The sequence below is a fragment of the Neomonachus schauinslandi genome, chromosome 2 (assembly GCF_002201575.2).
Source record: "Neomonachus schauinslandi chromosome 2, ASM220157v2, whole genome shotgun sequence".
Lineage (NCBI taxonomy): Eukaryota > Metazoa > Chordata > Mammalia > Carnivora > Phocidae > Neomonachus > Neomonachus schauinslandi.
The window spans coordinates 17,235,500-17,262,144 of record NC_058404.1 but is presented as its reverse complement, the minus strand read 5'-3'; the positions used below and the strand labels follow the sequence as shown (position 1 = coordinate 17,262,144).

General features: G+C 36.2%; 1 pseudogene; it reads left to right on the top strand.

Moving 5' to 3' along the window:
- The first annotated feature begins 21,567 nt into the window (after positions 1-21,567).
- LOC110584235 lies at positions 21,568-22,416 on the top strand (annotated as a pseudogene).
- Positions 22,417-26,645: the final 4,229 nt, after the last annotated feature.

Here is a 26,645-nt window from a genome sequence, read left to right as displayed (position 1 = left end):
ATTTTTGTGACTTCAATTATTTAACTAACTATAATTAAAACTTTTAGTTTGTCTTAATTACAGTAGAGGTTTTAAAAAAACTATTCATCATGGAATTTTCAAACATTATGGAAGAAAGATGAACTCTCACATACCCATCACCTAGCCTTAACAGTTGCCATCCTGTGATCACTCTTTCATCTCTTTCCTCCTTACTCCTCCTCCACCCCTGAATTATTAAATAACAAATTCTAGATATTTTATTATTAACAAATATGCCAGTGTATATTCCTAAAACATAAGGATTCTTTAATATAAATGCAATATTATTAGTATACCTAAAATCAACAATAACGTTAATATAATCAAATATCTGGTTAGGGTTCACATTTTTCCAGTTCTTAAAAGTGTTTGCTTTATAGTTGGTTTATTTGCATCAGGGTCTAAACAAGATCCACATATCACATGCGTGTGATTATGTATCAAGCCCTTTTAATCTGTAACAGTTAAAAAAAACTGTAATAAATTCAACTGCTGAAAAAAAAAGCTGTAATCTGTAACAGTTTTCCTTCTCTCCTTTTTCTTACCATTTGTTGAAGAAACCCAGTCATTTATCCTATAGCATTCCTCAATTATAGATTTTGTTTATTATATCCCTCTGTGGTCATTTTTCTCTATCACCAGTAACTAGATCTAGGACCTTGATCAGATTCAAATTCTATTCAATACTTTTCTTCCTTTCTTTTTTTCTCTATTCTTTTTTTTTTCTTTTTCCTTTCTTTTCTTTCTTTCTGCAACTATACTTCATAGGTGGTACTGTCTTTCTGGGATATTAAGACTGCTCAATGGTTCTGGTTCCCTTTACTGTCTATTTAACACATGATCAAGTTGTTCCTTCATTAAGCTTAACTTACAGTATGTAGTAAAAGAGTTCATTTCCATTTCTCACAGTATTACATTTAAGGTAATCAGATATTCAAGAAGAATCTCTAAAACTTCCTTTTTATTTATCTGGATTCTGTTTTATCAGAAATTATAATTCAGTTAATACAGCCAAATATCATGTAATTTTTTTTACCCTTCCAGTTAGAAACATTTATTGTTTATTAATATTTTCTTTTACCTGAAAAATACCTATGTTTTCTCAAATATCCTGTTATTTTCTATACTGAGTTCTCATTCTTCCCAGTAGTTAGACATAATCTTGTATTATTACCTTGGTTCATGGTACATAGAAAAGTTATTTATTCAATATATTGTCTCTAGACGTTATGAGACCAATAATGTTTGCTGTTAAATAAAGTTGGCTTTGGAAAGATGAAATGATAGGAACAGTAAGTTTATCTAACTTTTATATTGATATGCATTCAACATTTATGCATATGAGACACATATAAAAGGCAACCTGGAAATAGTTGGCCTTGAGGAAAAGAACACATACTATAGTTAAATGAACATCTGGAGACCATCAAGGAGAGGAGAGTGATGAAGAAGAGAGCAAGACACACGAGGCCATGAGAATAACACCTGGTGTTAGCATAGTGTTTTTCCAGTTCCTAATTAATTAATGAGGACCTGTTACATGTTTTACATGGAAAATGAAATTGCAAGGAGAAAATGGATGCATATTCTAAGGACAATTACAAAATCATTTTCAAGTTTATCACCTTAGTCCCATTTATTTGAAAGATGCTTCAGTTTAGCGATGCATTGCTCTTCACTAATTTTTATATTTAGTAGCTTGGACTCAGATACACAACAGATTCTTCGGAAAGACAGATATTTGGGTGCAGGAAGTTTACTGGGGAGTGCTCTTGAGATTAATACCTTCAGGAGACTGAAGGCAGCCAAATTGGTCCTGTCAGCCTCCCCAGCAGCTGTGGGAATTGGTGCTTGGTGTAAGTGGTGAATCTGGGACTCTTCCACATTTTGCTACTTTTTAAAGGGAATAGGTTGACCTTCACTAGTTCAAAATATAAAGATATAATAAGAAATAAATATTTGGTCTTCATCCCCAGCTCCTGGTACAAAGTTCCTAAAACTCTTGGAATTTCCTAAGTGGTAGGGGTGAGAGGAGTATCTTTTGTTATTCATAGCAAGCCCCTGTCAATGAGACCTGAGTTTATACTAATGAGGTAGCCAACTGTGTGATTAAAGGGTTAGAAATTTCAGCCCCAGCCTCTAACCAGTGGTCAATGACTTAATCATTGAAATGAAATTTCAGTTGTAATAAAACCTCCATAAAAAAACATTAAGCTATGAGTCTTCAGATAAGTGAACTCATGGAGGTGCTGGGAGGGTGCCACATCTGGAGAAGGCACAGAAACTCTGTACACATACACCCTGCTCCTCCCCCCAATATCCTGCCCTATGAATCTTTTTCATTTGGCTGTTCCTGAGAAGTGTGCTTTATAATAAACTGGTAATAGTAGTCAACTGCTTTCCTGAGTCCTGTCAGCTATTCTAGCAAATTATTGAAACTGAAGATGGACATGGGGGAACCCCAAATTTACAGCTGGTTTGTCAGAAGTATGGGAGACCCATGACTTGTCATGGACATATGAAGTAGGGGAAGTCTTGTGGGTCTGAACCCTTAAACTGTGGGGTCTGTCTTAACTCCGGGTACTAAGTGTCAAAATTGAATTGAAACATTAAATTCCCAAGCTGGTGGTATACAGAGAGTTGAAAAATTAGTTGTTGGTATGCAAAAAACCCCACATATTTGGTGGCAGAATTCTTCTGCAAGTAAAAAACAGATCCTAGTAGGTTTCTTTTATTTATGTGTTCCTAACTAAAATTATTTTTAAAGCACATCTTGTATAGTTAGTAAATTATATCTACCATAGCATCCTTTAACCAAAAATTTATTGATATGTTTGAGAAAAACAATTTAAGAACAAGAGTAGAAACTAAAATACTTTTCTGGTTATGTTTTACTTAATAAAAAATTACAGCCAGTACATCCACTCTAGATCTAGCTTGTGAATCAGAATCCCGTCTTCTGGTGTGAACCAGAAGATAAGAATGAGAGACAAAAAAGAGGCAAACTGGGAGAGGAAGGGTCCAAGATGGCAACATAGGAAGACTCTGAACTCACCTATTCAACAGAACCACCAAATCTATACCTGTATATAGAGCGATTCCTCCTACAAAAGAACTGAGGGCTGACTGAAAGTTTCTGCACAACAGATAGAGAAACCACATAGAGAGAAAATGGCAAGAGAGAGACATGGTAATGAAGGGAATCTCCACTTCCAACATTGTGAACTGCAATGGGGAGGAAGAGTAATGAAGCATCATGAACAGATTCAACCTCTGCAGGGACACAGAAAAAAAAAACAACCCATGGTTTTAAAAGACAAATAGAATATAAAAGATCCAGCCCTAGAACTCCACCAAACAGCAGGGGAGATGCTGGTACTCTCCTTGTGTCAGAGTGACTGGCAAACACCATGATTTACTTTCCCCCTTCACTGTGATGGTGCAGATGGGAGCAGGGTCCAGGTGTCCTAGCTAGACTATTGTCTTGGTGAGCCCCAGTCCCCTAACTCCATACCAGCTCCAGACATCCCACAAAGGTGGCCCCAGCACATGCACACTGAGTACCCATGGTCAGCACTCATTACAACTCCAGCCATTTGCTAAGATGACACAGTCAAAACATCCCAGAAAATTCCAGGCCTACACCATTTAGTTCCAGATGACTTGCCAGGGCAATCCCTGCACAGAGTGACCTTGGACCTCTAAGCCTGTACCTCCCTCAACAACAAATGCCCTGCAGATCACCCCCTGCATGGAGCATCCCAGAAACCCCTGGCCTGTGCCCACTTCCTTCAGCTGTCCTGCCAGGGCACCCTCAGCATAGAGGGCCCCAGGATCTGCCAGCCTGTACTCACTTCAGCTTGCACCCACTTGCCAGGGTGCCTGCTGTGTGAAGAGCCCTGGGAACACCCTGGCCTATGCCCATTTCAACTGTGGCCATCCAACCAGGGTGGCCCCAGCATGAAGTACCCTGCCTTCCCATTCCAGACACAGCTCCAGCAAGTCAGCCAAAGTCACCAGGCATACACAGTCCACACAGGGAATGACCATACTCAAGACTATTCCTTCAAGTTTAGGAGAAGTAGCTATTCTGGCTAATTCATAGAAACAAACACAGAAAGTCAAACAAAATGAGGGGACAAAGAAATATGCTACAAATGAAAGAATAAGATAAAACAAAACCTCAGAAAAATAACTAAATGAAATGGAGATAAGAAATATGCCAAATAAAGAGTTCAAGGTAATGGTCATAAAGATGCTCACAGAGCTGGAGAGAAGAGTGGATGAATTCAATGAAAACTTCAATAAAGCAATAGGAAATATAAAAAAGACAACCAATCAGACTTGAAGAATACTGTAACTGAAATGAAAAATACTCTAAAAGGAATCAACAGCAGATTAGGGGATGCAAAAGAATAGATCAGTGATCTGAAAGACAGGGTAATGGAAAACAACCAAGCTGAAGAGCAAAAAGAAAAAAGAATTAAAAAACATGAGGATAGGATAAGGGATATCTTGGACAACATCAACCAAACAAACATTTTCATTACAAGGATTCCTTAAGGAGAAGAGAAAACGGGGCAAAAAACTTATTTGAAGAAACAATAGCTGAAAACTTCAATAATCTGGGAGAAGGAAAGAGACATTCAGTTTCAGGAAACACAGAGAGTTCCAAACAAGATGAACTTAAGGAGGTCCACATCATGACATATAATGATTAAAATGTCAAAGATTAAAAATAGAGAATTTTAAAAGCAACAAGAGAGAAGCAACTATTAACATAGAAGGGAAATCCCATAAGGTTATTAGCTGATTTTTCAGCAGAAAATTTGGAGGCCAGAAGAGAGTGGAATGATATATTTAAAGTGCTAAAAAGAAGAAGTCTACAACTGACGATACTTTATCCAGCAAGGTTATCATTTAGAATTGAAGGACAGTTAAAAAGTTTCCCAGATAAACAAAAGTTAAATGAGTTCATCACCACCAAACCAGCCTTACAGGAAATGTTAAAAGGACTTTATTGAGTGGAACAAAAGAGGCCATAATCACAGTAAGAAAATTATGAAAGGAAAAAATGTCACAGGTTAAAAAAAGCAAACATACAGTAAAGGTAGGACAATCATTAATAAAACCAGTATGGAGGTTAAAATACAGAAGTAGTAAAATCAATTGTATCTACAAAAATTAGTTAAGGGCACTCACAAAATAAAATATATAAAATATGACAACGTACACATAAAACTTAGAGGGGGGAATAAAAATGAAGTTCTAGAATGTGTTCAAACTTAAGCAACCATCAACTTAATATAGAATGCTATATGTTAAGATGTTGTATATGAACTTCATGGTGACTACAAGCCAAAAACCTGTAATAGATACACAGAAAATAAACAGAAAGTCAAGCATGACACTAAAGAAAGTCATCAATCACAAGGAAAGAGAGGAAGAAGAAAGGAACAGAAAAGAAACAAACAAACAAAAATCCTCCCCAAACGATGAACAAAATGGCAATAAAAACATACCTAAATGTTCCTATCAAAAGACACAGGGTGACTGAATCAATTCAAACAAACAAACAAACAAATAAGACCCATCAATATGCTGCCTATAGGAGACTCACTATAGACCTAAGGATATATACAGACTGAAAGTGAAGGGATAGAAAAACTTTTACCATGCAAATGAGAAGGAAAAGAAAGCTGGAGTAGCAATACTTACTTATATCTGGCAAAATACACTTGAAACAAAGATTACAACAAGAGACAAAAAGGATACACATAATGATAAAAGATCAACCCAAAAAGAGGATATGACCAATTGTAAATATCTATGCACCCAACTTAGGAGCACTTAAATACATATAGCAAATATTAACAGATATAAAGGGAGAAATTGAGGGTAATACAATAACAGTGGGGGACTTAACACCCCTCTTACATCAATGGATAGATCATCCAGGCAGAAAATCCATAAAGAAACAGTGTCTTTGAAAGACCAGGTGGATGTCACATATATATACAGAACATTCCATCCAAAACCAATAGAGTACACATTCTTTTCAAGTGCATATGGAACGTTCTTCAGGACAGATCACACATTAGGTCACAAAACAAATCTTAATAAATGTATTAAGATTAATTATATCAAGCAAGCATCTTTTCCAACTGCAACTGTATGAAACTACAAATCAGTTATAAGAAAAACACTGGAATAAACACAAACATATGGAGGCTAAAAACATGCTAGTAGACAACGAATGGGTCAATGAAGAAGTCAAATAAGAAATAAAAAATACATTGGGACAAATCAAAATAAAAATACAATGATCCAACATCTTTGGGATACAGCAAAAGCTGTTCTACGAGGGAAACTTACAGCCATTCAGGCCTACCTCAAGGAACAAGAAAATTCTCAAATAAACCTGAAGGGACTAGAAAAAGAACAAACAAAGCCCAAAGTTAGAAGAAGTAAGAAAATATTAAAGATCAAAGTGGAAATAAATGAAATAGATACTAACACAACAACAACAACAACACAAAACAATAAAACAGATCAGTGAAACCAAGAACTGGTTCTTTGAAAAGGTAAAATTGATAAACCTTTAGCTGAACTCATCAAGAAAAAGAGAGAGGACTCAAATAAATAAAATCAGAAATTAAGAAGGAGAAATAACAACTGACACCACAGAAATATAAAGGATTATGAGACTACTATGAAAAATAATATGCTAACAGATTGGACAACCTGGAAGAAATAAATTCCCAGAAAACGTACAATCTTCCAAAACTGAGCCAAGAAAAAACAGAAAATATGAACAGATTGATTACTAGTAACAAAATTGAATTAATAATCAAAAAACTCCCAACAAACACAAGTTGGGGACCAGACAGTGTCACAGGCAAATTCTACCAAAGAAGAGTTAAATACTTATTCTCCTTGAACAATTCCAAAATATACAGGAGAAAGGAAAGCTTTCAGATATATTCTCTGAGGCCAGCATTACTCTATTACCAAAACCAGATAAAGACACTACAAAAAAAGAGAACTACATGCCAATATCTCTGATGATTATAGATGCAAATATCCTTAATAAAATATTAGCAAACCACATTGAACAATACAATAAAAGGATCATTCACTATGATCCAGTAGGATTTATTCCTGGGATGCAAGAAGGGTTCAATATTTGCAAATCTATCACCATGATACACCACATTAACAAAATGCAGTTTAAAAATCATAGGATCATCTCAACAGGTGTAGAAAAAGCATTTGACAAAATTCAACATCTGTTCATGATAAAAGCTCTCAATAAAGTGGGTTTAGAGGGAATATATCTCAACATCATAAAATCCATATATGGAAAAACAGCTAACATCATACTCAATGGAGCAAAACAGAGCTTTTCCCTGAAGATCAGGAAGAAGACAAGGATGTCCAGTCTCACTATTTTTATTCAACATAGTACTGGAAGTCCTAACCAGAGCAATCAGACAAGAAAAAGGAATAAAAGGCTTCCAAACTGATAAGAAGTAAAACTTTCACTATGTAAAGATGACATGATACTATATATAGAAAACCCTAATGTCTCTACCAAAATCTATTAAAAGCAATAAGCAAATTCAGTAAAATTTCAAGACACAAAATTAATAGAGAGAAATCTGTTATGTTTCTATACACTAACAACAGAAAGGGAAATGAAGAGAATAACTCCCTATATAACCGCACCAAAAAGAATAAAATATCTAGGAATAAACTTATCCAAAGAGGTGGAAGACCTGCACCCTGAAAACTAAAAATCACTGATGAAAGAAATTGAAGATGATGTCAACAAATGGAAAAATATATTGTGCCCATGGATTGGAAGAATTAGTATTATTAAAGTGTCACACTACCCAAAGCAATCCACAGATTCAATGCAAGCTCTATCAAAATACCAACAGTACTTTTTACAGAATGAGAACAAATAATCCTAAAATTTGTAAGGATATTTGCAAATGATACATCCAATAAAGGGATATTCAAAATATATAAAGGAGAGTTCATGAAACTCAACAGCAAAAATCAGCCAAACAATTCAATTAAAAAATGGGCAGAGTACCTGAATACAAATTTTTCCAAAGAAGATATACAGATGACCAACAGACACATGAAAAGATGCTCAACATCACTAATTATCAGGGAAATGCAAATCAAAACCACAATGAAATATCAGCTCACACCTGTCAGAATGGTTAGTATAAGAAAAACAATAACAAGTGTTGGTAAGTATGTGGAGAAAAGAGAACCCTTGTGCACTGTTAGTGGGGATGTAAACTGGCACAGCCATTGTGGAAAACAGTCTGGAGTTTGCTCAAAAAGTTAAAAATAGGGGTGCCTGGGTGGCTCAGTGGGTTAAGCGTCTGCCTTCAGTTCAGGTCATGATCCCGGGGTCCTGGGATCGAGCCCCACATCGGGCTCCCTGCTCAGCGAGGAGTCTGCTTCTTCTCCCTCTCCCTCTGCCCCTCCCCCCCCCAATTCGTGTGTGCTCTCTCTCTCTCAAATAAATAAATAAAGTCTTTAAAAAAATTAAAAATAGAAATGTCATATGATCCAGCAATTCCACTACTGGGTATTTACCCAAAGGAAGTGAAAACATGAATTTGGAAAGATATGTGCACCCATACCTTATTGCAGAATTATTTACAACAGCCAAGATATGGACATAACCTAAGTGCCCATTAGCAGATGAATGGATAAAGATGTGGTATACATGTGGAACAGACTATTACTTGCCCATCAAGAAGAATGAGATCTTGCCATTTCTGACAACATGGATGGACCTAGAGGATATTATACTAAGTGAAGTAAGTCAGAGAAAGACAAATACCATATGATTTCATTTATATGTGGAACCTAAAAAACAAAACAAACAACAAAAAAACAGAACCAGACCGATAAATACAGAGAACAAAGTGGTGGGGGTGGGTGGGAGGATGGTTGAAAAGGGGTGAAGGGGAGTGAGAGGTACAGGCTTCCAGCTATGGAACAAATAAGTCATGGGCATGAGAGGTACAGCACAGGAAATACAGTCAATGGCATTGTAATAGTGTTATATATGACAGAAGGTAGCTACACTTGCAGTAAACATAGCATATAAAGTGGTTCAACTTATACTTCAGTTAAAAAATAATAAAAGAAAAAAGAAGCAAAATGTAGTTTGGTCCTATTAAAAGACAAAATTCAACTCAGTAAATTTTAAAGATCTTATTGGCTTTTTTTAACTGTTCATGTATCAAGCAGCATCCAATCTATCAGACAGGAAGGATCTCTGAGGAGCTGTAGGAAATGAAAGATTTTTATAGGCAGAAGGGAGTAGAAGGAAGTTGTACTAGCACAAAGAAGACTGGCTGTGGCGAGATTACTTTCCTTTACGGGATGGCAGGGGTCTCTCAGGCAGATGACCTCACTAGCGCTAACCAGGCTATTCCTGTTAGACCGATTTAAGATTCCATTTCTGGAAGAGCAGAACTGTAATTAAGTCTCAGTTTGGTGATGTGGGGCTTAGCACAACTGACTCCATTTTGGGCCTGTTGTCTTGTTTTTAACAGTTCCCAGGTGGTCTCCACACTGTTTTGGAGAGAGCAGTGTGCTGGAGACAGCCTGGGTGACTTATGAATATGGCCACTCAAATGGTTGGAGTCCTAGGCAGTAGGACTTATAAAGACCTGGTCCCCAGAATGCTATCATGCCTTATAAAGACCTGGTCCCCAGAATCACCTGATCCCCTGTTCTCTCCAACCTTAGTTTCTCCTACTTTTTTTTTTTCTTAACAGAAGACCACAACCAATAAGTTGTTTTCTTATTCTTTTTTTGTAACTGTTGAACTCTGACTCTATACAAGCTTTTTAAAATATTAGTAGGGCATAGATAGTCACTGTGTTAAGACAAATAAAAAAAATAACTCTTCTCTCACTTAATACAGTTTTTTAATACTGTATTAAATTATATATATATATAAATAATTATATATATATAAATAATACTGTATTAAACAAATACTTTGTTTTGGGGTCACTAAAATAGTATTTAGAGTTGTCAGCATGTATATTTTGAGCATCACATAAAGTCTGTTTGCCACTGTATCCCTCATCTTATTGCGTGTCCTGTTTAGATTTAAATTTGGGGCACACAAAATACATAGAAATAAATTGATTTAATTTATAAAACTACTTCAATCTATTAATTCAAATACAGAAAATGTGGCTCCATAGAATTTACTTGTTGAAAACATATTAGACTTCTGTAGATAGATCCTAATGAAAAAGAAACCTAAAGCACTGAAATAGAATTAGATTTTAAGTGCTCTATTTACATTCTCCATTCTTGTTTCCTTATCAGCCCAGACTCTACCATTAAAGAGAGACAACTGAACCAATTAACATACTTCCATGGTTCATTTCCCCATGAAACAAAAAACTAATTTTGCAGTTATTTTGGCTCCTTGTGCCACTCTTCCCCCTAACTTCTATGCATAAAAACCTTGGCATGTTGAAAGTCTTCATTAAATATTTCTGAAGGAATGACTTTCAAGTGATATTCTACCAGACTTACGGCAGTAAAGAATAAATTTCATCATGTTGTCAAGCAGAGAAATGGAAATTCTAGGCAAGTTAAGGTGGATGATTTTCACTCAAGCTGATAAATAAAACCTGAGTTAGACTTAATAGATAAGGAGCATTAATTAAGGTAACTGATCTTTACCAAATGAAAGTTCTGAATTAGACATAAGTCAGCCTAGAGCTGACTGTGTAGAATTTTAGTAGTACCAGGACAATGCTGCCTGTTAACATTTGAAACTCCATAGCTTGATTTTTCTTCCTTCCATATTTAGAGAAGAGTTTTACTATGAAAGAAATCCCAGAAGAGGACAACACATAAATATAAATGCACAATAGGAAATGAATGACTGGTCTCAAGAGGAAGAACCAAAATCAGATCTTGATGGCCGAGATATCTCCCAAAGGGATACAGGGCCCTGAAAGGGAGGATGAAAATCTCCAAGACAAATTTTCCTTTACAATTTTAATTTTCCTAAGTTTAATACTGGAGGATACAGTTTATATCTAAACAGACCAAGAATTATACAGATAACTTGGGCAAAAATAACCAGTTCTTGGCCGTATGGAATTATTTTTGGTATCTACACTGATGAGATTTGCCTTTTGGAAAGACTACTCTTTTGTTTGATGTCAGGGAAAACTTTATTAAATATGAATTTGTCAGGGACACTCAGGTGAACATCATGCCAGACAACAAGACATTTATATTCAAACCATTAGACAGCCTCTTCTGACATCTTCATAGAAAAATGATGAGTCCATGCCACTTGTCAGGAGAAAGATATCACTACTTCTCTACCACTTTTTATAGCTCTAAGACCCCTCGAAGCTTTTATTTGCTTCAGGCTTTCACGAGTCATACTTTCAGAGAAATTTTTCTCATTATGTTAGCTGCCTCTGACATTCTCACATCCCACCCCTCAAAGGAGAAACAGATTTGGTGTTTCATACATTTTGCAAAAATTGATAGAGTGATTTTAGCCACATGCAGATACTATCTGTCAGTCATATAAATCTCCAAATGATTGCACTCCAGATCTTTTCAGAGAACATGAAACTCCTTGCCTGAGTGTTTCCTGATTCATTTTTCTGTAATTATATGCAACCCATCTCCTTACTACTAACTGTATCCATTTTCTTACTGATACCCAAGTCTGAGTATCAAAGGGGCCATCTTCCTTTTAAATATGAATCATCTCATTTGACTCTCAACTGTGGGTTCAGGGACTCTGTTTTTCCCATTTGCATCACTGTAAACGGATGCATACATATGCAGACCCTCTGTAGGTACACAGTACTTGTTTGCTGAATGGATTAAGAATGGTTATCAAAGTCCTACACTCATTAGAACAAAGTTTTTATTAACTTTTGTATCTAAATGTATAAAAAATACCCTTGTTTTTCAGTTTCCAAGAAGTCCTTATATCATGGTAGTATATTTAGGACCATACATGAAAATATACTCTATTAATACCTTAATTTTTCTAAAAATGAGCCATAACCAATTTCTTTTGAAAGAACAATAAAAACAGTAAACAACAACAAAGTTTTTGAGTAGAGGTGAAAAATATTTGGCCTGTAATTCTCCCTTTTTTGTGGGGTCTTTGTGCAGTTTTGGAATCAAGCTAGTGCTGGCCTTGTAGAATGAATTTGGAAGTTTTCCTTCCATTTCTGTTTTTTGGACCAGTTTGAGAATAGGCATTAACTCTTCTTTAAATGTCTGGTAGAATTCCCCTGGGAAGCCATCTGGCTTGGACATTTTTGAGGGGAGATTTTTGATTACTGATTCAATTTCTAGTATGGGTCTGTTCAAATTATCTATTTCCATTATAGGCCAATAACCCTGATGAGCATGGATATAAAAATTCCCAACAAGATACTAGCAAATCAAGTCCAACAGTACATTAAAAGAATTATTCACCACCATCAAGTGGGATTTATTCCTCAGCTGCAGAGGTGGTTCAATATTCTCAAGTCAATCAACATGATAAACCACATTAATAAATGGGATAAGAACCATATGATCCCCACAATAGATGCAGAAAAAGTGTTTGACAACATCCAGCATCCATTCTTGATAAAAATCCTCAACAAAGTAGGGGAGAATGAATATACCTCAACATCATAAAGGCCACATATGAAAGACCCACAACTAATATCATCCTCAATGGGTATAAACTGAGAGCTTTTCCTCTATGGTCAGGAATGAGTCAGAGATGTCCACTCTCACCATTCCTATTTAACATAATACTGGAAGTCTTAGCCTCAGCAATCAGACAACAAAAAGAAATAAAAGGCATCTAAATCAGCAAGGAAGAAGTCAAACTTTCACTATTTGCAGACAACATGATACTCTATGTAGAAAACCCAAAAGACTCTACCAAAAAATTGCTAGAACTCATACATGAATTCATCAAAGTCGCAGGATGTAAACTCAATATACAGAAATCTGTTGCATTTCTATACACAAATAATGAAGCAGCAGAAACAAAAATCAAGGAGTCAATCCCATTTACAATTGCAACAAAAACAATAAGATACCTAGGAATAAACCTAACCAAAGTGGAGAAAGATCTGTACTCTGAAAACCACAGAACACTAATGAAAGAAATTAAAGAGGACACCAAGAAATGGGAAAACATTCCAGGCTCATGGATTGGAAAAACAAACTTTGTTAAAATGTCTACATAACCCAAAGCAATCTACATATTCAATGCAAGCTCTATCAAAACCCACCAGCATTTTTCAAAGAGCTAGAACAAACAATCCTAAAATTTGTAGGGAACAACAAAAGACCCTGAATAGCCAAAGCAATCCTGAAAAGGAAGAGCAAAGCTAGAGGTATCATGATTTCGGACTTGAGGCTATATTACAAAGCTACAGTCATCGGGCGCCTGGGTGGCTCAGTTGGTTAAGCGACTGCCTTCGGCTCAGGTCATGATCCTGGAGTCCCGGGATCGAGTCCCACATCGGGCTCCCTGCTCGGCGGGGAGTCTGCTTCTCCCTCTGACCCTCCCCACTCTCATGCTCTCTCTATCTCATTCTCTCTCTCAAATAAATCAATAAAATCTTAAAAAAAAAAAAAAAACAAAGCTACAGTCATCAAGACAGCATGGTACTGGCACAAAAACAGACACAGATCAATGGAACAGTATAGAAAACCCAGAAATGGACCCACAGCTGTATGGTAAACTAATCTTCAACAAAGAAGGAAAGAATATCCAATGGAAATAAAATAGTCTCTTCAACAAATGGTGCTGGGAAAAATGGACAGCAACATGCAGAAGAATTAAACTGGACCACTTTCTTACACCATACAAAAAATAAATTTAAAATGAATGAAAGACCAAATGTGTGATAGGAAACCATCAAAATCCTAGAGGAGAACACAGGCAGCAACCTCTTTGACCTCAGTTGTAGCAACTTCTTACAAAACACATCAATGGAGGCCAAGGAAACAAAAGCATAAATGAACTATTAGGACTTCATCAAGATAAAAAAAGTTTCTGCACATTCAAAGGAAACAACAAAACTAAAAGGCAGCCTACAGAATGGGAGAAGGTATTTACAAATGACATATGTGATAAAGGGTTAGTATCCAAAATTTATAAATAACTTATCAAACTCCACACCCAAAAAACAAATAATCCAGTTAAAAAAATGGGCAGAAGACATGAATAGACGTTTTATTCAAAGAAGAGATCCAGATGGCAAACAGACACATGAAAAGATGCTCAATATCACTCATCATCAAGGAAATACAAAGCAAAACCACCATGAGTACCTGTCAGAATGGCTAAAATTAACAACACAAGCAACAAGAAGTGTTGGCGAGGGTGCAGAGAAAGGGGAACCCTCTTGCACTGTAGGTGGGAGTGTAGCAACTCTAGAAAACAGTATGGAGGTTCCTCAAAAAGTTGAAAATAGAACTACTCTATGACCCAGGAATTGTACTACTAGGTATTTATCCAAAGGATATAAAAATACAAATTCAAAGGGATACATGTACCCAGATGTTTGTGGCAACATTATCAACAATAGCCAAACTATGGAAAGAGCCCAAACGTCCAATGTCCATCGACTGATGAATGGATAAAGAGGATGTGGTATGTATGTATACACACACACACACACACACACACACACACACACACACACTGGAATATTACCCAGCCATCAAAAAGAATGAAACTTTGCCATTTGCAATGACATGGATGGAGCTAAAGTGTATTATGCTAAGTGAAGTAAGTTGCCAGAGAAAGACAAATACCATATGATTTCACTCTATGTGGAATTTAAGAAACAAAAAAGATGAACATATGGGAAGGAAAAAAAAGAAAGTGGTGCAAACCATAGGAGACTCTTAACTATAGAGAACAAACAGGATTGACGGAGGAAGATGGGCAGAGGATGAGCTAAATGGGTGATGAGTTAAGGAGGGCACTTGTTATGATGAGCACTGGGTGTTACATGTAAGTGATGAATCACTAAATTTTACTACTAAAACCAATCTTACACTGTATGTTAACTAACTAGAATTTAAATAAAAATTTGAAACAAAACAAAACAAAAAAGAAGCTTAAAAAAGAAAGGAAAACATATACTAGCTAGAAGGGTTAAAATTTTCTAATTGAGGGACACCTGAGTGGCTCAGTAGATTAAGCATCTGACTCTAGCTTTCAGCTCAGGTCATGATCTCAGAATCTGGGATTGAGCCCTGCATGGGGGGTCCCCACTCTGCAGGGAGTCTGCTTGTCTCCCTCTCCCTTTGACTTTCTCGCCTCTCACACACAGTCTCTCTCTCAAATAAATAAATAAATCTTAAAAAAAAAACCCTTTCTAATTGTGGACCAAAATTGGCTTCGAGTGTCTTGACAGAGTATCCACCCAGTAATCTATCAAAAAGCTGGTCCTTTATAATTTAGCAAATTGGGGGATAGCTGAAGACAGACATTCTTTTTACTATATACCAACCACACCCTGAAACCAAATTCTCATAGAACAAACAACTGGAATGGAATTTACTTTCTGGAAGATTCTCTTTTATTGCAAAATTAAGGATAGAGAGCACTGAAGGGGGGATTCAGGACAGCTGCCCCATTCCCCCCAGCCCTTTGCATGTGCCACTTTGGTATGTGAATTATTTTGAGCTGAAGGCACTTGAGACCCCCTGGGCTCAAAAGAAACTTTTGTTCCTCCCTTAACCACACAGAAGAATCTAAATTGGGGGGTCTTTCCCAGAATAAGGGTTATTAACGGAGATAAATTTTATCTGAGTGACCCATGTGTATGGCAGAGAAAACATCCAATTACCCAATATCTGCTCTTCTTATTGTCCTGTGAAGTGCATTCCTTTCCTCTGAAATCTCAGGCCCCTACCCCCTTCTCCCTAATTCAGAATGACATATATGTCATTCTGTCTTTGGAACTTCCAGGTCTATGTGGATTCACCATTCATATACCTATTAAATTTGGTTTTCTCCTGTTAATCTATCTCATGTCAATTTGATTCTTAGTTCAGCTAGAAGAACCTTCGAGGGGACAGGAATTCTTGCTCCCCAACAGTGTATAATTTGTGTGTTATTTGCTTTTATGTAAACAGCTGCTTGGAATATTTAAATATGCTTGAAAACAAGTTGTTCTTGGTTGTACCATCAATTTACTTGACATTTCTTTATCAAAAGAATTTAGAGAGAACACCAGCATTGGTTTGAACCTAAATGATAATCAATTACAAAATAATGGTGTTCAAAGTTATTAAATTGTAAATGGCATCTCAGTGTTTTGAATATGACTGATAATTTGGGACCAATTTGGATTTATTTTTCCTAAAATATATAAAGGGGCCTATTAAGTTCCCCTGTGGTTTTATTTGCAAATGTCAAATGAGTTTATCCAATTTTCTTCTTCATCAAGTTTACATTTTTTTCCCTCCTTATTAACCTAATTGTTTCAGTGTTCCACAAGTATTGTTGGATTAATTGCACTGCTCACATAACTATCCAGAATACGAATTTAAAGACTTCACGGCAAGACAGAAAATTATATGTGCTTTATTATAAGGACTTAGTTGTATCTAAGGATAATTGGGACTAGATAAACGCATAAAAAAAGAATCAGAGAAAATTATGTAACAGTCATTCTATTAGACTCAAGGCCATTTTTATCTATGAAATTGTCTGAAATTGAAGTAGGAGATTCTAACAGGTTGTTCGATTTTTGTTCTTTGGTCAAGCAGTTAAAAAGACTCAAGAAAAACATCTCCCTCTGAAATGGAGAAAGGGACAATAAAAAGGAGATAGCACTTAAGTTTTATTACCCTATTTTACCTTTTGCATAATACTACCTAATTCACTAAGTCTCAGAGTTCAATGTACATAAAAATCAACCAGGGAGCTCATGTAATGAAGATGACAGGGTCCTACTTCCAGAGATTTTGACTCAGTAGGTGTGGGGAAGATTCAGAAATCTGCATTTTTAAAGCATTCATTCATTCATTCATTCATTCATTCATTCATTTGAGAGAGAGAGCACGCATGAGTGGGGGTGAGGGGAGAGGAGGAGTTGAGGGAGAGGGACAAGCAGACTCTGTGCTGAGCACGGAGCCCAGTGCAGGGCTCAATCCCATGACTCTGAGATCATGACCTGAGCCAAAATCAAAAGTTGGAAGCTTAACCAACTGCACCACCCAGGTGCCCCTCTGCATTTTTAAAAAAGCACTCAGATTCTCATGCAAGCAGCTATTGGATGTCACTTTGAGAAGCATGGACTATAGTGTGTTAATCACCCATTATTACCCTCTCCTATTCTTTCAGAAAATACTACTATGTAATGTTGATGTTTGGTTATATTAAGAGATGACTGAGCTAATTTTATGAGAACATATTAAGAAAATTTTAGAATCTTGTATATATATCTTCATTTAATAATTCTACTAAAATCATGATGGAAGTACCCCCCTTCCATATTTGTACATAATTATGAGTGTTCTGTGTTTCTTACCATCTTTATAATGGCATATTGGGTTTCTCAACTGGATTTTATGCAAACATATAAACCAGTCAATATAACAATTATTAATTGTTTTCTATTGTTTTTCCAAGTAGGCCTTTTAGAACTCAGGAAAGGCTTTTACAATATAGAGCAACAGATACTGAAAAAAATAACCAGTAGACGAATGAGAAAATTAAAGTTGTTCAGGGAAAGCTGATCAGCATGCCAAATAACTACTTTTTTGCTTTTATTTTTCTTCAACTGAGATTTGGCTAAGTTAAACTCTGTGAAAGAACTTATTTGTAAAATAAAAATTTCTAAAGGAAAATTCTGAAATTGGAACCTAAGTCTTATAACAGTTTAACTCAAATACATTCTGTGGTGATAAGATTTATGAGTGAGGGTGAGAAGAGGGAGGGTTCAGTGCCATGGTAATTCTCTCTGAGGAAACGGGAAGTAGAAGGGAGGAGGAGATGTCACTGGAGTGAGGTTTCCTAAGTGATAATGATTCTCCACCGGGTGGAGAATAGCCTTTGGCTACAAGACACCGGCAAGCTGCCTCAAGTCTTTTCTCTGTCTTGTCCAAAGATAAGCTCAGAGCCCTGGGAAGTAGCTTTGGAGGAAGGGAGAAAGGTTCAGAAGCTGGGGTGAGGGAAGGAGAGGGGAAGAGAAGGAGAGATAGGGATAGAAACAGACATAGGCACAAAACAGAGAGAAACAGAGAAAGAACAGTATACACAATTTAAAAAAGAAAGCGAGCAGTTTAGGATGAGAAGTAGTAGCTCAGTAGAGAAGTCACTAGAAGTTGCTGTTTGAATCGTGGTGGTTTGTATGTAAAAACTGCCAATAAATGCTAGTGGAATCAGAGATCACAACTAAGCAAACATATGAAGGATTTTTCTCAAAAAAAGCACTAAAGAATAGAAAGCAGTCTGCTCAGTTGGGGTTTTGACAAGTTTACGTTGTCTTAGAAAAGTTTATAATATTCTTTTTTTAAAGAAGTTAATTTTTTGAGGAAAATCGTCATCATCCTCTCAAAAACAATCAATTGTCAATCAAACAAATTCTAGAATGCAGAATGGCAGCATAAGATAAAGTCTCTGGCTGAACTTCTTATTCCTCATTTTTGTTAAAATACCTATTAAAAGAGGTGTATGGGAAAATATCTGCATTAACAGAAAAAAAAAAACTATGAAGGAGAACTAATGACTGCCAATGGCAACTCAGCAAGGATGGATTAAGAAACTCAACTACTGCTTTTGTTCAAACTATTGTGCAAAACCAGCAGGCACAGTGTGAGAGGATGAGAGGAGGTCTGAGCTCTGCCCCTCTAACAGCTCCCAGGCAAGGACAAAAATTCCATACCCAGCCAGGTGGTTGTTAAATGAAAGTCATCCTAAGAATTAATATTGTTAAAATGTTCATAATATCCAAAGCAATCTACAAATTCAATGCAGTCCCTACAAAAGTACCATTTGTGTTTTTCACAGACCTAGAACAAGTAGTCCTAAAATTTGTATGGAACCACAAAAGACCCTGAATAGCCAAAACAATCTTAAGGAAGAACAAAGCTGGAGGTATATCACAATCCCAGACTTCAAGATATATACAATGCTATGGTAATCAAAACAGTGTGGTACTGGCACAAAAAAAGACACATAGATCAATGGAACAGAATAGAAATCCCAGAAATAAACCCACAGTTATATGGTCAATTAATCTATGACAAAGGAGGCAAGAATATGCAATAGCAAGACAGTCTTTTCAATGAATCGTGCTGGAAAAATGGGACAGCTACATGCAAAAGAATAACACTGGACCACTTTCTAACACCATACACAAAAATAAACTCAAAATGGATTAAAAACCTAAATGTGAGATCTGAAACCATAAAACCATATAACTCCTGGAAGAAAACACAGGCAGCAATAACTTGGACATAAGCCATAACAACATTTTTCTAGATCGTTTCCCTTGCCTGAGAAGACCTAACAAAATAAATAAATAAATAAACCATTGGGACTACACCAAAATAAAATGCTTCTGCACAGCAAAGGAAACTATCAACAAAAGGAAAAAGCAATCTACTGAAAGGAAGATCTTTGCAGATCTTATGATCCAGGTGACATGACTTTAGAAAGGCAATGTTGTAAACATATAAGGGCTAAATTTTAAGATGTTGTTGATGAAGGGATCAAAAGCTTGGTGAGCTGGTAGACCTGATCCTGAAGAGAACCACCAACCCACCTTAAGTACAAGTGACTGTAGAATAGGAAATTTTCTTTCACTACTTTTGAATCCTCCCTTTTCTTAGGAGAGTGCATTGCATATACAAGTGTGTTGTACATGTTACTATTATTGTTTCATTTATAATTACTGAGACTGCAATTATTCTGGCAACAGAGGTTGTACCTATTTGGAAAAAAGCTTTCCATAAACACTGTCCTGCACGTGTTGAAAATACATAATTTATACAAAGAAGAAGGTAAGTCTCTATTTGTTTGAAGATTTTATTTATTTATTTGAGAGAGCGAGAATGAGAGAGAGTACATGAGAGGGGGGAGGGTCAGAGGGAGAAGCAGGCTCCCTGCCGAGCAGGGAGCCCGATGCGGGACTCGATCCCGGGACTCCAGGATCATGACCTGAGCCGAAGGCAGTCGCTTAACCGACTGAGCCACCCAGGCGCCCAAGTCTCTATTTGTTTGATAAGAATAATCAGTTTCTTAACCAAAAAAAAAAAAAAGTTGCTTTGGTGAATGTGTTTTGGCAGTGCACTAAATTTTTAAAGAAAAAGAAATATAGATACCAAAACTGAATTTTGTTTCATTTCTCAATAACCTCATGGAAAACCAAGAGAACAATTGGAAATCTTTAGAATTCTTGAACACTGAATGTCTTGTGCTACCACAGAACGTTAAGTGCATGAAAGCAAGGACCTTGTCTGTCTTATTCTCCACTTTATCCCTGACCCCTAGAAAGGGGGTAGCACAGAAGTAGGATCCAATAAATCAAGTTGAATGAATAAATTAAAGTTAACAGGCTCAGTCAGAAATTCTAAATTAGTAATATTTTGAAAAGTCTGCTAAAAAATTATTTTTCTTATGTATGCTAAAGGGTCATGGATTTATCATCTTCCTAAACAGTAACAAGAAGCCTGATCTTAATAACAGACCACTTATTTTCTTAACAATTATCATTATAAACTGCTTTACCTAAGTTTGGTTGTTCATAACTGTTGGATTATTTTTGGTAAACACTGGTAACCTCCTGTATTTAAAGAGAGATGTGTAATTACTCTTTATAAACTTGCTACCATGGAGTATGTTACAATAAGAATAAATGTAATATGGAATTCCACCACTCACACATTTATTAGCCAACAAGCACAAACAGTCATACAGTCTATTTTATATGCTTCAATGTAGTTCCTCTTCTATGAAAAGATCACTTCAGGCAAGTGTTACAATATTATAGAAGAAATACACAGCTAGTCTTTTATTTTGAGTCAGGCACAAAAAGTTCTTGGCAATCTCCTGTCTCCAGTCCAGGACTGGCTCAAGAATTCTAACCATACAGAGCCATTCTGAGAACTTGAGGCACTGGATTCACTAGATCCTTATATAATATATAAGTATAGGTATAAAAGCTTGTACAGAGGTTCTACCCAATTCACATATTTGATTTTTTGTTGGTCAAATGAATAGTGTTCATCTAATAAAATATACTGCTTTATTTGAGAGACAGAGAGACAAGAATAGATGAAGCAACTTTAGTCACTGTCTGTGTAATATTGTGGGTTTTTTTCTTTTTCACATGTTAACCAACCACCCCCAAAGGGAATATTCTTATTAGAATACTTCAAACATTAACAACCCCCCCACCCCCACCCCAAGAGTGTTGCTGGGCCTGCTGGTCTGTGGCTAGCTGAGGACACTGGTCTCTGTTCTGCAGGATGGGATTTGTTAAAGTTGTCAAGAATAAGGCTTGTTTCAAGTGATACCAAGTGACATTTAGAAGATGACAAGAGGATAAACTGATCACTATGCTTGGAAATGCTTGGTAGTTCAGGATAAAATAAGTATAATACACCTAAATACAGGATGATGCTTCGTGTCACCATTTGTCCGATTGCTTATGCCCATAGAGGAGATAAATGATAGTTTGTGCAGCTCATGCTCGTGAACTCCCAGAGTATGGTGTGAAGGTTGGCCTGAAAAATTATGCTGCAGCATATTGTATTGCTCTGTTGCTGGCCTGCAGGCTTCTCAGTAGGTTTGGCATGGACAAGATGTATGAAGGCCAAGTGGAGGTGACTTAGAGATGAATACAATGTGGACAGCAGTGATGGTCAACCTGGTGCCTTCACCTGCTATTTGGATGCTGGGTTTGCCAGAACTACTACTGGAAATAAAATTTGGGGGGCCCTCAAAGGAGCTGTGGATGGAAGCTTGTCTCTCCCTTGCAGTATCAAACAATTCCCTGGTTATGATTCAGAAAGCAAGGAATTCAATACAGAAGAACATCAGAAGCACATCATGGGTCAGAAAGTTGATTACATGTATTACCTAAATGAAGAAGATGAGGGTGCTTATAAGAAACAATTCTCTCAATACATAAAGAACAATATAACTCCAGGCATGATGGAGGAAATGTATAAGAAGGCTCACGCTGCTATACCAAAGAACCCAGTCTATGAGAAGAAGCCTAAGAAAGAAGTTAAAAAGAAGAGGTGGAACCATGCCAAAATGTCTCTTGCCCAGGAGAAAGATCAGATAGCTCAGAAGAAGGCAAGCTTCCTTAGAACTCAGGAGCAGGCTGCTGAGAGGTAATAAACCAAACCACAATTTTCTATGAAGCTTTTTCAGATAAAGACAATAATAAAAATTTGTTCAGCAAGCAATGAAAAAAAAAAGAATACTTTAAACATTAACTGGTCAACAGTGTGTAAATTAAAACTAAATCTATATATTATATATTGAAGTATTTAAAAATATTATAGACCATATAATACTGTGAAAATGTATTTAAATATTTTATCTTTAAATATACAAAATTAGGTAGGATCTCAGATTTTAATATCTTTGTTCAAACCGTCTTACTTTCCTCTTCTCCCCACTGTCTCTGTCATCAACATTTTATTCACCCTCCAGATACAGTTTAAATTCATCTCCTTACCAGAGAGCCTTCCTGGATTACTCTTGTCAGAACTAATTATTCCTTCCTGATATTTATACTTCTGTTATTGCTTTATTCTAACTTTGTATTATAGTAAATTATTTTCCTATCAGGTAAGGCAGGGCATATATTTTACTTCACTAAATTCAAAAACAATCACTCAGTACCTCTTATCTAAAAGGTAATTGTCTAAATGGTGCAAACAATTCCAAGTAATGATCAGAGAAACATTTAGAGAGGCAGTTATAACTCAGCTAGGCCTTGAGGTCCATGTTAGACCTTCTCAAGAAGCTGTTGATGAACTTGGGAAAAGAAAAGAGGTTATAATTTAAAAAATAGATGGCATTAAAGGGTGATAGAAGATTAGGAATACAAGGACCTGAGCATGTTTCTGTGCATAAAAGATTTCATGATAAAAAAAAAAAAAAAAGAAGAAGTAAGCACGCATGGGAGAATATGATCATGGGATAAAGATCACAAAAAGAGGGATCAGGTTTGGAAATAAAGTCGTTTGGGTGCTTCCTCACTGAAAACATACAATGAGGAAGGGCCTAGCCCCATGCTTTTCAATGCTAAGTACTTGCTGAGTGATCATATAAAGAGTTTCCTTCAATAAGGAGGGACCAATCAATATCACAGTGAAAAGTCACAGTATCAAAAACGCTACTAAAAATTTTAATTCATTGGACAATAGATTAGTGATTCAACAACTGACTTCTCTGCCATTCCCTTTTCTCTAAATCTTTTTGTCTTTAATTTCTCCTCTATCCAATCTGGACTTCAGGGTCAACCACCTCAATGAATCTCTTAAAATACCTTCAACTCCGTTCTCTTTTGTCCTTCTTTCCCATGTGTCACATAAAATTTCGACCCCAGATCAATTTAACCTTCAACTACTCCACGCCTCCCCCCAAGAGATTAAGAACCACGAGTAAGAATTTGCAGTCACTACAAATTAACTCATAGTCCTCAACCTTAAATAAATATGTATTTCTCCTTCTCCAAAACCATTACATTAAGCCTTTTACACTATTTTCAAACCTCCTATTCCACACACAGTCTCAGTAGACATCACATCCAAATCCACAAAGAAAATAGAGGTCATCAGATAGATGCACCTTTGACTCTCTCCTTTTACATTTTAAATTTGGCAGAGGGGGGTAAGTAGCAATGATGAGGATGAGAAGACACATGTCCACTGGAAGTGCTTCTCTAGGAAGTCCACCTCTAGTGCTTCTCAGAGTGGGTGCTACTGGCATTTGGGATGGGACAATTCTTCAGGAGCATCACTTAAGATATAGTCAAATTATATTATTAATTATTTTTGTAGTTTTTTTTTCTTTTTCACTTTATTGTACATTATTTCATTAGGCTTATTCACTATTCCTCCATATTTCAGTTTTTTATTGTTTCTGTTTCTTCTTATGTTGCTTTTATCTTTATAATGCTTTTATATTTTGCTTCCCTTTATTACTTGAGTCCTGCCACTTCATTTAGTTCTCTTGTCTTTTAGTATCTCTTTAAGCCTTTGTAACTTTGTGGATCCAGAGAGGGAGAGAGAGAAAGAGGAAGAGGGAAAGAAATGTTTCTGAAAGAATAGAAAGCAGTTTGAATTCTTCTTCTGTTTCCTTGGTTAATTCCTTTTGTGTGGTATTTTCTTCATTTGTTTTTGGCTTTACTCTTTTCCTTTTTTAAGCCTTTGTGATAGATCCCATGTTGGTTCATTTTTTAAATTATTCGTTATTCATGTATTGGGTAAATTATTTACTAAACCAAAGGTGGGAAACCAAAGGCTGGAACAGAGGAGAGGGCAGTGAGGAAGAAAGTAACGTCAAACAGGTTTGCTTGGATACATACCTCCAAAACATTTTGCCAGGTCTGTCACTTTTTTTTTTTTATTGGTGTTAAATAAAAACTAAAGTGGAGACAACTTGAATGTACCCCTAGACCAAACACTCCTAGTCACATAACCAAAATGTCAAATTGTATTGATTTCCCTGAAATGCTGCCTCTGACCTTAAATAAAGCTTAAGCTTTCTTCATGTCAGCATGACCTTAGAGCTTCCTAGCTAATTAGCTACAAACCAGTAAGCTCATGCAGGAGAGGAGAGGAAAGTGAGTTTCCAGTAACAAATTACTGAAAATAAAAAACAATGTACTTACTCATTCTTGCTTTATAAACTGAGCTGTAACTACTAACAACTTTAGGTTTTGAAGTCTCCCTGTTCACCAACAGTTTCTCACTCAGTAAAATGTTCATATCAAGTAAAGCTTTCTGAATTCTCTTTTGTCATTGGTAACATTGGAAACATTTCCCCTTCCTTTTCAACATTCAGGAGTTTATAAGTGACCTGCTCTTAGCCTCAAGTGACCACTGTTTCCCTCCTTATTTCACTCTTTTGCTCCCTTGACAATCACATTCACAGTGGGGTTTTGGAAAAATCAGTTCTTTAATGAGCTTTGAAGGATGTAGGGTATCAGTAACCCCCTTCATTTCAGATTTCTGAGCATTTGGTGATCCTTCAAAATGTAGGGTTGAGGATTGTTATCAGTCTCCTTATTTCATTGATGAGTTTTTCATTCATTTTTTTCTTTATTGTTTGGAGAAAGTTTTTTTTTACAAAAAAAGAAAAACAGGAAAAGAAAAAAACCTGTTTCTATCTTTATCTAAAAAGCCTTTGAAATAGTTTGGCATTAGAAAGTTTAAAACCACACTATCCGAGAAAATCAAATTCAACCTCACTAGCTCCTCTTAACAGTGTTACAGTAAATGTGTTACAGGTAAACGTTCACAGTATGGAATAGCCCATAAAAGCTTATGAAATGAGAGGGAAACAGCAATATTCTATATTCCATATTTCAACCCTTCCCCAAAGCTTATTTTAAGTCTTGTCTCTACGAACCATGAGAGACGGACTCTGAAAAAAAGCTGAGGGTTCTAGAGGGGAGGGGGGTGGGAGGATGGGTTAGCCTGGTGATGGGTATTAAAGAGGGCACGTTCTGCATGGAGCACTGGGTGTTATGCACAAACAATGAATCATGGAACACTACATCTAAAACTAATGATGTAATGTATGGTGATTAACATAACAATAAAAATTTAAAAAAATAAGTCTTGTCTCTACCACCACTTTCTGACTGGTTTAAGTTTTCTCATTTACAAAATGGGAATCATGATGCTTACCACCTTCTCTGATTGCAAGAAATAAATAACATATAAGTTTTACACTATAAAGCATGTACCTAGTTAACTACCATAAAGACCAGGGGAAACCCACTTCCAGCCCAGGAATTTGGGAAGAGACAGAGTGCCTGCTATCTACATTATTATTGCTTTTGTCATTAATTTCAACTTTTTAAGGTAATTTCACCTGTTTTATAAGCATTTTGCTTTAGTATCCCTACTTGTAAAATAACTATTACATATTTCTAGAGTTCCAATTTGTTTTAATTCCACAAATGGTTTCCTACAGTTGGAGTTAAAAAAAAAAATCTCTGCTGTTTTCTTAGCTTGGCCTTTGTTCATTCAATACTTCTTTGCCCTATACCGCTTAGATGGCTGGCCTAAATCAATCCAAAAGATTTCCACTGACAATAGCTGAGCAGATTTCTGTGTAACAAAAATGCTACATACTATTCGTTAGGGTTTTGTGCTTAATGGATTGTATTCAGCCAGTTGTGTTAACATTTCAGCCTTATTTCCTCTCTACAAAAAGGGCACAATGTCGAGATTTCTAAACTTTCTTTTTAGGCTAAGGCAAAGCAGTAAAGATTTAAAATAATACTGAAACTTTGTACAAACACTTGGAAAGCTTCCTATCAAAGAAAATGTGTCAAGCTTGTGCATTACAGTAG